The 18,228-nt window shown below is 41.5% G+C and overlaps 1 protein-coding gene across 1 annotated transcript in view; it reads right to left on the reverse strand.

Moving 5' to 3' along the window:
• Positions 1-1,041, reverse strand: part of LOC107627842 (disease resistance protein TAO1-like) — a 6,210-nt gene extending 5,169 nt beyond the window's left edge. Inside the window, exon 1 of the mRNA XM_021117070.1 lies at positions 299-1,041. The gene's annotated coding sequence lies outside the window, so the exon portion shown is untranslated. The remainder of the gene's footprint in view (positions 1-298) is intronic.

Below are 18,228 nucleotides of genomic sequence, written 5' to 3' on the forward strand. Positions count from 1 at the left end.
ACCAACGGTGTCCCTCAAAGAAGTGTTTTTTTTTTTTTAAAAAAAAATACATTACTCATAAGATAGTCACCTCGTTTGGCAGTTGGTTCCTAGAAACTATGAAAAGGATTAGGAAGGAAGGAGGTTATTTGCAGAGGGAACTAATAAGCAGCATCAGTTTTACATGGTGGGCAATATGGAAGATCAGAAACCAATTTATGTTTCAAAGACAGGAGGTCAGTCCTATGGGAGCTATAACTAGTGCAGCTAACTGGACAGCAGAATATAACAACTTAGGGAAGGGAATATGATTGTTTACCTTTGGAAGAGAACAGGTTTAGGGTTCGCCAAATAAGCATGAATGTACAGGTTTCGGTTTCAACCTATCAAGAGAACAGAATAGAGCCAATCCGGGAGTGAATCCCCAGCAGCGATGTTGAAGCAAGGAAGTAAATGGCAGCACTCAACCGAAGGAGAAGGGAATGTACTCCAACAAGGGCAAGTTCATTGGGCAAGAAATAGAAATGAAGCGCTGAACATGAGCAGCGTTCATGGAGTCATTAGTAGTGGAGCGAAGAAAGCAAGCAGCAACGAGTAAAGAACAGATTAATGACGTGTCAAAGAGCGGATCTCGTCGGTTGAGAGCGCTTTCTGAATCAGCCTCGACGCCGCCATCCAGAGAAGAGGAGAAAGGGACCGATTCGATGCCAGGAGGGGCTGGGCTCGCCGGAGTGAGCGACGGCGCGTCACTGTCCGAGGTAGTGTCAGGTGTGTGCGCTGCCCGAGTGCCGATCTTTTCGCGGAGATAGCAGCGGCCGTCCATGATAGGTCTTGTGCCAGAACAAGTCCAGATTTCAGGAGATCAGAGGAATCGGGTATTGATGGCGGAAACCTGGGCAGAGCGTGAAGCATCAGGTGGCAAATCGGAAGGAGATCAGAGGAATCTAGTTGTCTAGTTGCACGATTGCCATGATACGATAGTTGGGTGGGGCGGGTTCTGGGTCGGATCTGATTGTAGGGCAAATCCCATGACCAAAAAAGAAAGGTGAATACTTTCATGACACATTTGCGTGAAGATAGCATTGTGGACTATAAGGTGAATTGATATGTTTAATTAAATATGTTTGATCAATCATCTAAAAGTTTACAATATATATAAAAATGGACATCGAATTTGATGGTCTCAGGAGGTTTGGACTATTAAATGGTCCATAATAAAACATGTTTTTTAAGTTTTTTTAATAACGGCTAAATAGTCTTTTTTTTTAATTTTATTTACAAATTAACTTCATATATTTTATTTAATTATAAAAACTATTTTTTATTTTATAAATTATTATTTTATTATTCATCTATCATGTTTATTAACAATAAAAAATAAAAACAATAAGCCAATGAGTTATAACTCAAATGACATAGTCTCCACATACTCAATTAAGAGGTTGCGGATTCGAGTCTCCTATCTCTGGTAAAAAAAAATAAAAATAAAAAAAATAAAAACAATAACGAATTAGATCTTCTATTGATAGTAATAAACATTTTGGTCATTCCAATCGATTAAAAGTTTATATTTGATCCGTGACGTTCGTGATGAACCATAAAATCGTGTTTCCTTAAAAACCAATCGATTGAAAATTGCAAGGCCAGCATGGTTTTCGCATAAATCAATCGATTGGTCATATTACCAATCAATTGAACGATGAATTAAATGTGGATTTTTTATAATTCAATCGATTGTTTATACTTTTCAATCGATTTAATGCTTCAAAATAACCAGAGGTCTCACGATTCAATCGATTGAATTCACCAAAACAATATGGATTTGCCAAATTCACGTAACAAAAGCAATCGATTTAATTGTGAGACCTCAGGTTGTTATAAAGCATTCAATTGATTGGAAAAGTATAAACAATCGATTGAATTATAAAAAATTCACATTTAATTCATCGTTCAATCGATTGGGTAATATGACCAATCGATTGATTTATGCGAAAACCATGCTGCCTTGCAATTTTTAATCGATTGTTTTGTGATAAATTGTAATCCAATCGATTGAGTTATAATTCAATTGATTGTTTTGATAATTCAATCGATTGATTTTCAAGGAAACACGATTTTATGGTTCATCACGAACGTCACGGATCAAATATAAACTTTTAATTGATTGGAATGACCAAAAGGTTTATTACGATCAATGGAATATCTAATTCGTTATTGTTTTTGTTTTTTATTGTTAATAAACATGATAGATGAATAATAAAATAATAATTTATAAAATAAAAAATAGTTTTTATAATTAAATAAAATATATGGGGTTAATTTGTAATTAAATTTAAAAAAAGACTATTTAGCAATTATTAAAAAAACTTAAAAAACATGTTTTGTTATGGGATAATTTAATGATCCAAACGTTCTGGAACCATCGAATGCTAAGCCATGAAAATGTCATAATGTGAGTATTTTCCAAAAAAAAAAAAGGATAGTATCTAGTTTCCTTCCATATTGTCACGGCCTTGGACACACTCTAACGCTATCGTGCTGGCACTCGAACTTACTCAACCTCTTGAGCTAAAATCAAGTCAGCCTAACCTTCAATACTTATCAAGAAAGCTAAGAATACAAGAGAACACAAGAGAAGGGAAGTTTTGGTGGAAGAACACTTTATTACTCAAGTGTTTGTTACAAATGATTCACACATCTCACACTAACTCTCACCTCCTATTTATAGCCATCCACCTCCTTAATTGATGGTTAGGATTAAATCTAATTAACGGTCTAGATTAATCATCTAGATCCTTCACTACAAATATCTATCCTATCATATTTTTCTAAATACTTCTAGATTGTTCCATACCATTCTTCATACTCCTATATACATCCACACTCTTCTAGAATACTCTAGAACCTTGCATAGTCTTCTAGAACCTTCTAGGGTATTCCAGGACCTTCTAGGACATTCTAGTACATTTCGGAACCATCTAGAGCGTTCTCAAACACCATAGAAAACTATACAAACACTATTAAATTTAACTTTATAAAATTTACCGTGACATTCTCCTCCACCTAATGCGCAGACGCCCTCGTCGCGTTCTGTTCATGATAGCGCTCTAGGTGTTCTTGGAATTGTCACAGATCTTCACGAGTTTTCCAGCTAGCTTCGGTTATCAGGAGCTCTTTCCACTTGATCAAGTATTGGATATTTGGTGGTACGACCAAAAGAAGAAGGCTTTTGTGCCCAAAGGAGGATGCTTCGTGTGCAAGGGACCACACCAAATGAAGGATTGTCCCAAGCTAGACAATTTGGCATCAGAGCAAGGTTCGAGAGGGAGTACAAGTCGCTTATGGGTATGACTTCTAGTATCACCATGGAGCACGTTGAGTCTCAAAGGGGAAGGAATGCTATTCCTTCTCAATGGGGAGGCAAGAAGGTTCGTTCTTCAAGTGAGCCTAGAGGTAAGGACTCTAACTTCTTAGAAGAGAGAGTTTCTGTGTTGGAGAATGTTCTATCCTCTATGGATAAGCGTTTCCAAAGGATAGAACAAGATAAGGAGACCCCCGAGGCTCACGTGTTAGGAGAACTAGATGCTTTCAAAGAAAGCATGCTCCAAATCGAAGAAAAGCTTGAAAATTCCTTAAACCTATTTGAGGAAGTTCGAATTTGGTTCGAGGAGGCAAAATCTCGACCAACCATTATAAGGGAGACGATAAAGATTGATCTCCCTAAGCCAAAGGAGTTCAAGGGCGTAAGGGACGCTCGCGAGGTGGAGAACTTCCTATGGCAAATGGAGAGTACTTCGAAGGCCAAGGGGTGGTCGAAGAAGCAATAAAGGTACGCACTGCAGCTCTCTACCTTTCTGATAATGCTACTTTGTGGTGGAGGAGAAAGTGCGTAGATATGGAAAAGGGTACTTGCAACATAGCCACATGGGAAGATTTCAAAAGTGAGTTGAAAAGACAATTCTTCCATGAGAATGTGGTTTATGAAGCAAGGAAGAAGTTGAGGGAGTTGAAGCACAAGAGTACGATTAGCGACTACATAAAGGAGTTCACTACTCTCACGCTTCAAATCCCCAACTTAGCATCAGAGGATGCATTATTCTTCATTGATAGACTCCAACCTTGGGCAAAACAAGAACTACAAAAAAGGAATGTTAAGGATGTCGATGAGGCCATCGTAGTGGCAGAATCACTCACTGAGTATCATAGGGGAGACTTTAAACCCAAGTCTTCCTCTAAGCCTAGTTCTGCTAAAGGTGGGGGAGACAAGGGGAAGAGATTCTCAACCAAGAAGGAAGGAAAATACTCTTCAAAGAAAGAGTACGATGAAAAGAAGAAGGCTTTCGTGCCCAAAGAAGGAGGCTTCGTGTGCAAGGGACCACACCAAATGAAGGATTCTCCAAAGCTAGGGACTTTGGCATCTATCGCCGAGGAACGAGAAGCTCAAACTCAAGTAACTGAGTATGTTGGATCTATCCAACACATAAATGTTGTGAAGGGCAAAGAGGCAAGCACTGCAGAAAAGAAAAGCTTGATGTATGTCAAAGCCTTTATCAATGAAAAACCTATCATGGCTATGTTCGACACTGGTGCTACACACAACTTCATCACGCCTGATGAAGTAAAGAGGCTTGGGTTGAAGATCACCGGAAAGAATGGCTGGTTCAAACTCGTGAATACCAAGGGTGAACCCCTTAAGGGAGTAGCAAAAGCGGTTGAAATGACTCTTGGTTCTTGGAAGGGCCTTGTGGATTTCTCAGTAGCACCCATGGACGATTTTAAAATAGTCATCGGGCTTGATTTGCAAAGGAAGGAAAATTTAATACCTATGCCATACTACGACATAGTATGCGTCATGGAGAAAGGGTCTCCATGCATGGTCCCTACAGTCTCTAAAGTTGGCGGACCACCGATACTTTCTGGTATGCAACTCAAGAAAGGGTTCAAGAAAGGAGAGATTACATATTTGGCTCTATTACAAGAGGAGTCAACATCCAAAAGAGAAGACGTTTCTCCCAAAATCAAGGAAGTCCTTGAAGAAAATAAGGATGTGATGCCTCCCGAGTTGCCAAAATAACTACCACCTAGGAGGAAGGTGGACCACAAGATTGAATTGGAGTCAGAAGAAAATCCGCCCGCCTCAACACCTTATAGGATGGCACCGCCAGAACTCGAGGAGTTGAAGAAGCAACTCAAGGATTTGCTAGATGCTGGGTTCATCCGTCCATCGAAGGCACCTTATGGCGCACCAGTCTTGTTCCAAAAGAAGCATGATGGTTCATTGAGACTATGCATCGACTATCGAGCACTTAACAAGGTAACCATCAAGAACAAATACCCCATTCCTTTGATAGCCGATTTGTTTGATCAACTTGGTAGAACCAAGTGGTTCTCAAAGCTAGATTTGAGGTCAAGATATCACCAAGTGAGAATTGCCGATGGTGATGAGCCTAAGACCACCTGTGTCATGAGGTATGGATCGTATGAGTGGTTGGTGATGCCTTTTGGCTTGACCAATGCTCCTACGACCTTCTGTACCTTGATGAACGAGATCTTTCGACCTTACCTTGATCAGTTTGTAGTGGTCTACTTGGATGATATTGTTGTCTATAGTAATACCTTGGAGGAACATGTAGAACACTTACGAACCGTGTTCAAGATCTTGCGAGAGAATAACCTACATGTGAAGAAGGAAAAGTGTTCCTTTGCAAGGAAAGGTGAAGGCTATCAAAGATATCCTCGTAGCATTTTGTTCATTATAGAGCCCTAGGTGTTCTTGGAATTGCCACAGATCTTCATGAGTTTCCCAGCTAACTTCGGTTATCGGGAGCCATTTCCACTTGATCAAGTATTGGATACTTGGTGGTACCCCTCTTCATCGTACGATGCGATTAGCTAAGATCTCTTCGATTTCTTTATCAAAGGATCTAATCACCACAGGTGGAGCACGACTAGAGTTACCTCTACTCGGTTCGTCTTGGTCTTCATAATATGGTTTAAGCATACTCACATGGAAGACCGGGTGGATCTTCATAGAGGGAGGGAGTTGTACTTTGTAAGCAACCTTCCCAACACGTCCAATGATCTCAAATGGCCCTTCGCATTTGCGGATTAAACCCTTATGAACTTTGCGAAAGACTTTGAATTATTGTGGAAGAAGTTTGATCATTACCTTGTCTCCCACTTGATAGCTTGCATGCCTCCTCTTCTTATCTGCCCATTTCTTCATCCTCTTGGTAGCTTTGTCGAGGTAAGAACGAGTGACATCTGCTTGTTCTTCCCATGACTTAATTCTCCAGGGCTCTTCCCTGAGTAAGAGGAAGAAAGAGAGTGAAGTGTAAGCGGTTGTTGTCCAGTCACAATCTCGAATGGGCTCTTCCCTGTAGACTCGCTCCTTTGCAGATTGTATGAGAACTGGGCAATGTCTAGGAGTTTTGTCCAATCCTTCTGATTAGCGCTTACAAAATACCTCAAGTAACACTCAAGTAAGGCATTCACTCTCTCAGTTTGCCCATCGGTTTGAGGATGGAAGCTTGTTGAGAAATGAAGCTCCGACCCAAGGAGTTTGAACAGCTCTGTCTATAGTCATCCTGTGAAGCGTGGATCTCGATTACTAATGATGCTCTTAGGCAATCCCCGGTACTTCACCACATTCTTGAAGAATAGTCGTGCTGCTTCCTCTGCAGTGCAGTCAGTAGGGGCAGGTATAAAGGTAGCATACTTCGAAAATTGATCCACTACCACGAGAATAGATCCAAACCCCTCGGACTTCGGTAAGACAGAGATGAAATCTAGAGAGACACTTTCCCACGGTCGCTCTGATGGAGGCAGAGGTTCCAACAATCCGCTTGGTGCCTTGTTTTCAATCTTATCTTGTTGGCACACAAGACAAGTCTTCACATAGCTCTCCACTTCATCTCTCATTTAAGGCCAATAATAAGAAGATTCAATGAGTGTCAAGGTCCTTCGCTGACCTTGGTGACCAGTCCACTTAATGTCGTCGCATTTCCTCACTAATTTTCTTCTTAGATTTTCCCATTTAGGGACGTATAGTCTTCTCCCTTTGGTGTAGAGAAGGTTGTTTTCTAACTAAAATCTTTTGGTCTTACCTTCTCTAGCCAACTCCACCAACTTCTTGGCTAATGGATCGTGATGCAATCCTTCCTTGATGGTATACATAATATCTCCTTCAACCATAGAAAGGGCCGCCAACTCAGCCTTGCGACTCAGCGCATCTGCTATCACATTAGTCTTGCCTGACTTGTATTCAAATTCAAAATCAAACTCAGCTAAGAAATCTTGCCACCTAGCTTGTTTAAGGCTTAACTTCTTCTGAGTTTGTAAGTAGCTTGTAGCTACATTGTCTGTCTTGACGATGAAGTGTGAACCAAGCAAGTAGTGACGCTAAGTTCTCAGACAATGCACTACTGTGGTCATCTCCTTCTCTTGGACGGTGTATCGCCTCTCTGGATCATTCAACTTGCGACTCTGAAAGGCGATGGGATGTCCTTCTTGCATCAGAACTCCTCCAATAGCGTAGTCAAAAGTATCAGTGTGGACTTCAAATACCTTTGAGTAGTCGGGTAGTGCTAGTACTGGTCCTTCTGTGATAACTGCCTTCAACTCATCAAAGGCCTTTTGACACTCCTTTGACCATTCCCAAGAGTGATTATTCTTGAGAAGATCAGTTAATGGTGCAGCCTTGGCGGAGTATCCCTTGATAAACCTCCGATAGTAATTAGCCAACCCAAGGAATTAACTCAATTCAGATACCTTATTTGGTGACTCCTACTCTTTGATAGCCTTCACATTTCCTTGATCCATACAAAGAGTTTCATCTTTAATGATGTGTCCCAAGAAGTGGACTTCGTCCCTTGCAAAGGAACACTTTTCCTTCTTCACATATAGGTTATTCTCTCGCAAGATCTTGAACACGGTTCGTAAGTGTTCTACATGTTCCTCCAAGGTATTACTATAGACAACAATATCATCTAAGTAGACCACTACAAACTGATCAAGGTAAGGTCGAAAGATCTCGTTCATCAAGGTACAAAAGGTCGCATGAGCATTGGTCAAGCCAAAAGGCATCACCAACCACTCATACGATCCATACCTCATGACACAGGTGGTCTTAGGCTCATCACCATCGGCAATTCTCACTTGGTGATATCCTGACCTCAAATCTAGCTTTGAGAACTACTTGGCTCTATCAAGTTGATCAAACAAATCGGCTATCGAAGGAATGTGGTATTTGTTCTTGATGGTTACCTTGTTAAGTGCTCGATAGTTGATGTATAGTCTCAATGGACCATCATGCTTCTTTTGGAATAAGACTGGTGTGTCATAAGGTGCCTTCGATGAACGGATGAACCCAGCATCTAGTAAATCCTTGAGTTGCTTCTTCAACTCCTCGAGTTCTGGCGGTGCCATCCTATAAGGTGTTGAGGCAGTCAGCTTTGCTCTTGACTCCAATTCAATCATGTGGTCCACCTTCCTTCTAGGTGGTAGTTGTTTTGGCAACTCAAGAGGGATCACATCCTTATTTTCTTCAAGGACTTCCTTGATTTTGGGAGGATCGTCTTCTCTTTCGGATGTTGACTCCTCTTGTAATAGAGCCAAATATATAATCTCTCCTTTCTTGGACCCTTTCTTGAGTTACATAGCAGAAAGTATCGGTGGTCCACCAATTTTAGAGACTGTAGGGACCATGCATGGAGACCTTTTCTCCACGTAGTATGGCATAGGTATTATATTTGCCTTCCTTTGCAAATCGAGCCCGATAACTATTTTAAAATCGTCCATGGGTTCTACTGAGAAATCCAAAAGGCCCTTCCAAGAACCAAGAGTCATCTCAACCCCTTTTGGTACTCCCTTAAGGGGTTCACCCTTGGTATTCACGGGTTTGAACCAGCCATTCTTTTCGGTGATCTTCAACCCAAGCCTCTTTGCTTCATCAGGCGTGATGAAGTTGTGTGTAGCACCAGTGTCGATCATAGCCATGACAGGTTTTTCATTGATAAAGGCTTTGACATACATCAAGCTTTACTTTTCTGCAGTGCTTGTCTCTTTGCCCTTCACAGCATTTATGTGTTGGATAGATCCAACACACTCAGTTACTTGAGTTTGAGCTTCTCGTTCCTCGGCGATAGATGCCAAAGTCCCTAGCTTGGGACAATCCTTCATTTGGTGTGGTCTCTTGCACACGAAGCATCCTCCTTTGGGTACGAAAGCCTTCTTTTTTACATCGTACTCTTTCTTTGAAGAGTATTTTCCTTCCTTCTTGGTTGAGAAACTCTTCCCCTTGTCTCCCCCACCTTTAGCAGAACTAAGCTTAGAGGAAGACTTGGGTTTAGAGTCTCCCCTATGATACTCAGTGAGTGATTCGGCCACCACGATGGCCTCATCAACATCCTTAACATTCCTTCTTTGTAGTTCTTGCTCTGCCCAAGGTTGGAGTCTATCAATGAAGAAGAACAATGCATCCTCTGATGCTAAGTTGGGGATTTGAAGCGTGAGAGTAGTGAACTCCTTTACGTAATCGCTAATTGTACTCTTGTACTTCAACTCCCTCAACTTCTTCCTTGCTTCATAAACCACATTCTCAGGGAAGAATTGTCTTTTCAACTTCCTTTTGAAATCTTCCCATGTGGCTATGTTGCAAGTACCCTTTTCCATATCTACGCACTTTCTCCTCCACCACAAAGTAGCATTATCAGAAAGGTAGAGAACTGCAGTACGTACCTTTATTGCTTCTTCGGCCACCACTTGGCCTTCGAAGTACCTCTCCATTTGCCATAGGAAGTTCTCCACCTCGCGAGCGTCCCTTACGCCCTTGAACTCCTTTGGCTTGGGGAGATCAATCTTTGTGGTCTCCCTTATAATGGTTGGTCGAGATTTTGCCTCCTCGAACCAAATTCGAACTTCCTCAAATAGCTTTAAGGAATTTTCAAGCATCTCTTCGATTTGGAGCATGCTTTCTTTGAAAGCATCTAGTTCTCCTAATACGTGTGCCTCGAGGGTCTCCTTATCATGTTCTATCCTTTGGAAACGCTTATCCATAGAGGATAGAACATTCTCCAACACAGAAACTCTCTCTTCTAAGAAGTTAGAGTCCTTCCCGTTTGAGATTCAACATGCTCCATGGTGATACTAGAAGCCATACCCACAAGCGACTTGTGCTCCCTCTCAAACTTTGCTCTGATGCCAAATTGTCACAGCCATGGACACACTCCAACGCTACTGTGCCGGCACTTGGACTTACTCAACCTCTTGAGCTAAGACCAAGTCAGCCTAACCCTCAATAATTAGCAATAAAAGCTAAGAATACAAGAGAACACAAGAGAAAGGAAGCTTTGGTGGAGGAACACTTTATTGCTCCAGTGTTTGTTACAAATAATTCACACATACACAAACTCTAACTCTCACCCCTATTTATAGCCATCCACCTCCTTAATGGATGGTTAGGTTTAAATCTAATCAACGGTTCAGATTAATCATACAGAACCTTCTTTACAAATATCTTTCCTACCATATTTTTCTAAATACTTCTAGATTGTTCCATACCATTCTTCATACTCCTATATACATCCACATTCTTCCAGAATACTCTACAACCTTGCATAGTCTTCTAGAACCTTCTAGGATATTCCGGGACCTTCTAGGACATTCTAGAACATTCTGGAACCATCTAAAGCGTTCTCAAACACCATAGAAAACTATACAAACACTGTTAAATTTAACCTTCTAAAAATTACCGTGACATTCTCCCCCACCTAATGCGCAGACGTCCTCGTCGCGTTCTGTTCATAATAGCGCCCTAGGTGTTCTTGGAATTGCCACAGATCTTCACGAGTTTCCCAGCTAGCTTCGATTATCGGGAGACCTTTCCACTTGATCAAGTATTGGATAGTTGGTGGTACCCCTCTTCGTCGTACGATGCGATTAGCTAAGATCTCTTCGATTTATTTATCAAAGGATCTAATCAGCACGGGCGGAGCACGACTCGAGTCACTTCTACTCGGTTCGTTTTGGTATCCATGATATGGTTTAAGCATAACCACATGGAAGACCGGGTGGATCTTCATAGAGGGATGGAGTTGTACTTTGTAAGCAACCTCCCCAACACGTCCAATGAATCTCAAATGGCCCTTCGTATTTGCAGATTAAACCCTTATAAACTTTGCGAAAGGCTTTGAATTGTTGTGGAAAAAGTTTGATCATTACCTTGTCTCCTACTTGATAGCTTGCATGCCTCCTCTTCTTATCTGCCCATTTCTTCTTCCTCTTGGCAGCTTTGTCGAGGAAAAAACGAGTGACATCTGCTTGTTCTTCCCATGACTTAATCATATGATAAGCTCCAGGGCTCTTCCCTGAGTAAGAGGAAGAAAGAGAGTGAGGTGTAAGCGGCTGTTGTCCAGTCACAATTTCGAATGGGCTCTTCCCTGTAGACTCGCTCCTTTGCATATTGTATGAGAACTGGGCAATGTCTAGGAGTTTTGTCCAATCCTTCTTATTGGCACTTACAAAATGCCTCAAGTAACACTCAAGTAAGGCATTCACTCTCTCAGTCTGCCCATCGGTTTGAAGATGGAAGCTTGTTGAGAAATGAAGCTCCGACCCAAGGAGTTTGAACAGTTCTGTCCATAGTCCTCCTGTGAAGCGTGGATCTCGATCACTAATGATGCTCTTAGGCAATCCCAAGAACTTCACCACATTCTTGAAGAATAGTCGTGCTGCTTCCTCTGCAGTGCAGTCAGTAGGGGAAGGTATAAAGGTAGCATACTTCGAAAATTGATCCACTACCACGAGAATAGATCGAAACCCCTCGGACTACGGTAAGGCAGAAATGAAATCTAGAGAGACACTTTCCCATGGTCGTTCTGATGGAGGCAGAGGTTCCAACAACCCGCTTGGTATCTTGTTTTCAATCTTATCTTGTTGGCACACAAGACAAGTCTTCACATAGCTCTCCACTTCATCTCTCATTTGAGGCCAATAATAAGAAGATTCAATGAGTGCCAAGGTCCTTTGCTGACCTTGGTGACCAGCCCACTTAGTGTCGTGGCATTCCCTCACTAATTTTCTTCTTAGATTTTCCCATTTAGGGACGTATAGTCTTCTCCCTTTAGTGTAGAGAAGGTTGTTTTCTAACCAAAATCTTTTAGTCTTACCTTCTCTAGACAACTCTACCAACTTCTTGGCTAATGGATCGTGATGCAACCCTTCCTTGATGGTATGCATAATATCTCCTTCAACCATAGAAATGGCCGCTAACTCAGCCTTGTGACTCAACGCATCTGCTACCACATTAGTCTTGTCTGACTTGTATTCAAATTCAAAATCAAACTCAGCTAAGAAATCTTGTCACCTATCATGTTTGGGGATTAACTTCTTCTGAGTTTGGAAGTAGCTTGTAACTACATTGTATGTCTTGACGATGAAGTGTGAACCAAGCAAGTAGTGACACCAAGTTCTCAGACAATGCACTACTGCGGTCATCTCATTTTCTTGGACGGTGTATCGCCTCTCTGTATTATTCAACTTGCGACTCTCAAAGGTGATCAGATGTCCTTCTTGCATCAAAACCCCTCCAATAGCATAGTCAGAAGCATCAGTATGGACTTCAAATACCTTTGAGTAGTCGGGTAGTGCTAGTATTGGTCCTTCTGTGATAGTAGCCTTCAACTCATCAAAGGCCTTTTGGCACTCCTTTGACCATTCCCAAGAGTGATTCTACTTGAGAAGATCAGTTAATGGTGCAGCCTTGGCAGAGTATCCCTTGATAAACCACCGATAGTAATTAGCCAACCGAAGGAATGACCTTAATTCAGATACCTTATTTGGTGACTCCCACTCTTTGATAGCCTTCACCTTTCCTTGATCCATACAGAGAGTTCCATCTTTAATGATGTGTCCCAAGAAGTGGACTTCGTTCTTTGCAAAGGAACATTTTTCCTTCTTCACATATAGGTTATTCTCTCGCAAGATCTTGAACACGGTTCGTAAGTGTTCTACATGTTCCTCCAAGGTATATAGACAACAATATCATCCAAGTAGACCACTACAAACTGATCAAGGTAAGGTCAAAAGATCTCATTCATCAAGGTACAGAAGGTCGCCGGAGCATTGGTTAAACCAAAAGGCATCACCAACCACTCATACGATCTATACCTCGTTACACACGTGGTCTTAGGCTCATTCCCGATCTGCAATTCTCACTTGGTGATATCCTGACCTCAAATCTAGCTTTGAGAATCACTTGGCTCTTCCAAGTTGATCAAACAAATTGGCTATCAAAGGAATCGGGTATTTATTCTTGATGGTTACCTTGTTAAGTGCTCGATAGTCGATGCATAGTCTCAATGGATCATCATACTTCTTTTGAAACAAGACTGGTACGCCATAAGGTGCCTTCGATGGACGGATGAACCCAGCATCTAGCAAATCCTTAAGTTGCTTCTTCAACTCCTCGAGTTCTGGCGGTGCCATCCTATAAGGTGTTGAGGAGGGCGGCTTTGCTCCTGACTCCAATTCAGTCTTGTGGTCCATCTTCCTCCTAGGTGGTAGTTGTTTTGGCAACTCAGGAGGCATCACATCCTTATTTTCTTCAAGGACTTTCTTGATTTTGGGAGGAACGTCTTCTCTTTCGGATGTTGACTCATCTTGTAATAGAGCCAAATATGTAATCTCTCCTTTCTTGAACCCTTTCTTGAGTTGCATAGCAGAAAGTATCGGTGGTCCACCAACTTTAGAGATTGTAGGGACCATGCATGGAGACTCTTTCTCCATGACGCATACTACGTCGTAGTATGGCATAGGTATTATATTTGTCTTCCTTTGCAAATTGTGCTCGATGACTATTTTCAAATCGTCCATGGGTGCTACTGAGAAATCCAGAAGGCCCTTCCAAGAACCAAGAGTCATCTCAACCTCTTTTTGTACTCCCTTAAGGGGTTCACCCTTGGTATTCACGGGTTTGAACCAGCCATTCTTTTCGCTGATCTTCAACCCAAGCCTCTTTGCTTCATTAGGCGTGATGAAGTTGTGTGTAGCACCAGTGTCGATCATAGCCATGACAGGTTTTTCAATGATAAAGGCTTCGACATATATCAAGCATTTCTTTTCTGTAGTGCTTCCCTCTTTGCCCTTCACAGTATTTATGTGTTGGATAGATCCAACACACTCAGTTACTTGAGTTTGAGCTTCTCGTTCCTCGGCGATAGATGCCAAAGTCCCTAGCTTAGGACAATTCTTCATTTGGTGTGGTCCCTTGCACACGAAGCATCTTCCTTTGGGCACAAAAGCCTTCTTCTTTTCTTCGTACTCTTTCTTTGAAGAGTATTTTCCTTCCTTCTTGGTTGAGAAATCCTTCTCCCTTGTCTCCCCCACATTTAGCAGAACTAGGCTTGGAGGAAGACTTGGGTTTAGAATCTTCCCTATGATACTCAGTGAGTGATTCGGCCACCACGATGACCTCATTGACATCCTTAACATTCATTCTTTATAGTTCTTGCTTTGCCAAAGGTTGGAGTCCATCAATGAAGAAGAACAATGCATCATCTGATGCTAAGTTGGGGATTTGAAGCATGAGAGTAATGAACTCCTTTACGAAAGAGAAGACATTCCTCCGAAAATCAAGGAAGTCCTTGAAGAAAATAAGGATGTGATGCCTCTTGAGTTACCAAAACAACTACCACCTAGGAGGAAGGTGGACCACAAGATTGAATTGGAGTCAGGAGCAAAGCCGCCTGCCTCAACACCTTATAGGATGGCACTGCCAGAACTCGAGGAGTTGAAGAAGCAACTCAAGAATTTGCTAGATGATGGGTTCATCCGTCCATCAAAGGCACCTTGTGGTGTACCAGTATTGTTCCAAAAGAAGCATGATGGTCCATTGAGACTATGCATCGACTATCGAGTACTTAACAAGGTAACCATCAAGAACAAATACCTCATTCCTTTGATAGCCGATTTGTTTGATCAACTCGGTAGAGCCAAGTGGTTCTCAAAACTAGATTTGAGGTCAGGATATCACCAAGTGAGAATTGCCGATGGTTATGAGCCTAAGACCACGTGTATCACGAGGTATGGATCGTATGAGTGGTTGGTGATGCCTTTTGGCTTGACCAATGCTCTTGCGACCTTCTGTACCTTGATGAACAAGATCTTTTGACCTTACCTTGATCAGTTTGTAGTAGTCTACTTGGATGATATTGTTGTCTATAGTAATACCTTGAAGGAACATGTAGAACACTTACGAACAATGTTCAAGATCTTGCGAGAGAATAACCTATATGTGAAGAAGGAAAAGTGTTCCTTTGCAAGGGACAAAGACCTCTTCTTGAGACACATCATTAAAGATGGAACTCTCTGTATGGATCAAGGAAAGGTGAAGGTTATCAAAGAGTGGGAGTCGCCAAATAAGGTATCTAAATTGAGGTCATTCCTTGGGTTGGCTAATTACTATCGGAGGTTTATCAAGGGATACTCCGCCAAGGCTGCACCATTAACTGATTTTCTCAAGAAGAATCACTCTTGGGAATGGTCAAAGGAGTGTCAAAAGACCTTTGATGAGTTGAAGGCTACTATCACAGAAGGACCAGTACTAGCACTACCCGACTACTCAAAGGTATTTGAAGTCCATACTGATGCTTCTGACTATGCTATTAGAGGGGTTCTGATGCAAGAAGGACATCCGATTGCCTTTGAGAGTTGTAAGTTGAATGATACAGAGAGGCGATACACCGTCCAAGAGAAGGAGATGACCGCGGTAGTGCATTGTCTGAGAACTTGACGTCACTACTTGCTTGGTTCACACTTCATCATCAAGACAGACAATATAGCTACAAGCTACTTCCAAACTCAGAAGAAGTTAAGCCCTAAACAAGCTAGGTGGCAAGATTTCTTGGCTGAGTATGATTTCAAATTTGAATACAAGTCAGGCAAGATTAATGTGGTAGCAGATGCGCTGAGTCGCAAGGCTGAGTTAGCGGCCATTTCTATGGTTGAAGGAAATATTATGTATACCATCAAGGAAGGGTTGCATCACGATCCATTAGCCAATAAGTTGGTGGAGTTGTCTAGAGAAGGTAAGACCAAAAGATTTTGGTTAGAAAATGACCTTCTCTACACTAAAGGGAGAAGACTTTATGTCCCTAAATGGAAAAATATAAGAATAAAATTAGGGAAGGAATGCCACGACACCAAGTGGACTGGTCACCAAGATCAGCGAAGGACCTTAGCACTCATTGAATCTTCTTATTATTGGCCTCAAATGAGAGATGAAGTGGAGAGCTATGTGAAGACTTGTCTTGTGTGCCAACAAGATCAAATTGAAAATAAGACACCAAGCGGGTTGTTGAAACCTCTGCCTCCATCAGAACGACCATGGGAAAGTGTCTCTCTAGATTTCATCTCTGCCTTACCGAAGTCCGAGGGGTTTGGATCTATTCTTGTGGTAGTGGATCGATTTTCGAAGTATGCTACCTTTATACATGCCCCTACTGACTGCACTGTAGAGGAAGCAGCACGACTATTCTTCAAGAATGTGGTGAAATACTGGGGATTGCCTAAGAGCATCATTAGTGATTGAGATCCACGCTTCAAAGAACGACTATGGACAGATCTGTTCAAACTCCTTGGGTCGGAGCTTCATTTCTCAACAAGCTTCCATCCTCAAATCGATGGGTAGACTGAGAGAGTGAATGCCTTACTTGAGTGTTACTTGAGGCATTTTGTAAGCGTTAATCAGAAGGATTGGACAAAACTCCTAGACATTGCTCAGTTCTCATACAATCTGCAAAGGAGTGAGTCTACAGGGAAGAGCCCATTCGAGATTGTGACTGGACAACAGCCGCTTACACCTCACTCTCTTTCTTTCTCTTACTCAGGGAAGAGCCCTGGAGCTTATCATATGATTAAGTCATGGGAAGAACAAGCAGATGGCACTCGTTCTTACCTCGACAAAGCTGCCAAGAGGATGAAGAAATAGGCAGATAAGAAGAGGAGGCATGCAAGCTATCAAGTGGGAGAAGGTAATGATCAAACTTCTTCCACAACAATTCAAAGCCTTTCGCAAAGTTCATAAGGGGTTTAATCCGCAAATACGAAGCACCATTTGTGATCATTGGACATGTTGGGGAGGTTGCTTACAAAGTACAACTCCCTCCCTCTATGAAGATCCACCTGGTCTTCCATGTGAGTATGCTTAAACCATATCATGGAGACCAAGATGAATTGAGTAGAGGTGACTCGAGTCGTGTTCCTCCTGTGGTGATTAGATCATTTGACAAAGAAATCGAAGAGATCTTAGCTAATCGCATCGTGCGACGAAGAGGAGTACCACTATGTATCCAATACTTGATCAAGTGGAAAGGACTCCCGATAACTAAAGCTAGCTGGAAAGCTCATGAAGATCTGTGGCAATTCCAAGAACACCTAGAGCGCTATCATGAACAGAACGCGACGAGGGCGTCTGCGTATTTGGTGGGGGAGAATGTCACGGTAAATTTTAGAAGGTTAAATTTAACAGTGTTTGTATAGTTTTCTGGAGTGTTTGAGAATGCTTTAGATGGTTTCAGAATGTTCTAGAATGTCCTAGAAGATCCCGAAATACCCTAGAAGGTTCTAGAAGACTCTGGAGGGTCATAGAGTATTCTAGAAGAGTGTAGATGTATATAGAAGTATAAAGAGTGGTATGGAATAATCTAGAAATATTTAGAAAAATATGGTAGGATAGATATTTGTAGTGAAGGATCTAGATGATTAATCTAGACCGTTGATTAGATTTAATCCTAACCATCCATTAAGAAGGTGGATGGCTATAAATAGGAGGTGAGAGTTAGAGTTTGTTACGTGTGAATCATTTGTAACAAACACTTAGGCAATAAAGTGTTCTTCCACCAAAGCTTCCTTTCTCTTGTGTTCTCTTGTATTCTTAGCTTTCTTGCTAAGTATTGAGGGTTAGGCTGACTTGGTTTTAGCTCAAGAGGTTGAGTAAGTTCGAGTGTTGGTACGGTAGCGTTAGAGTGTGTCCAAGGCCGTGACAATAGATCTAGTGAATTGGGTTAAAATAGATCTAGTGACCTTTTAGAATCGAATCCAAGTCTAATTAAACTCGATCTAATTTAGCTCATGAATATCTCTACTTTTAGTCATCAATCGATTATTTAGTTTGATAATCTAATAACATATTTTTAGTCTATATTTTTAAATATTAATAATTAAATAATAACTAAAAATCATAAATTTTGA

The sequence above is a fragment of the Arachis ipaensis genome, chromosome B02 (genome assembly GCF_000816755.2).
Source record: "Arachis ipaensis cultivar K30076 chromosome B02, Araip1.1, whole genome shotgun sequence".
Classification (NCBI taxonomy): Eukaryota; Viridiplantae; Streptophyta; class Magnoliopsida; order Fabales; family Fabaceae; genus Arachis; species Arachis ipaensis.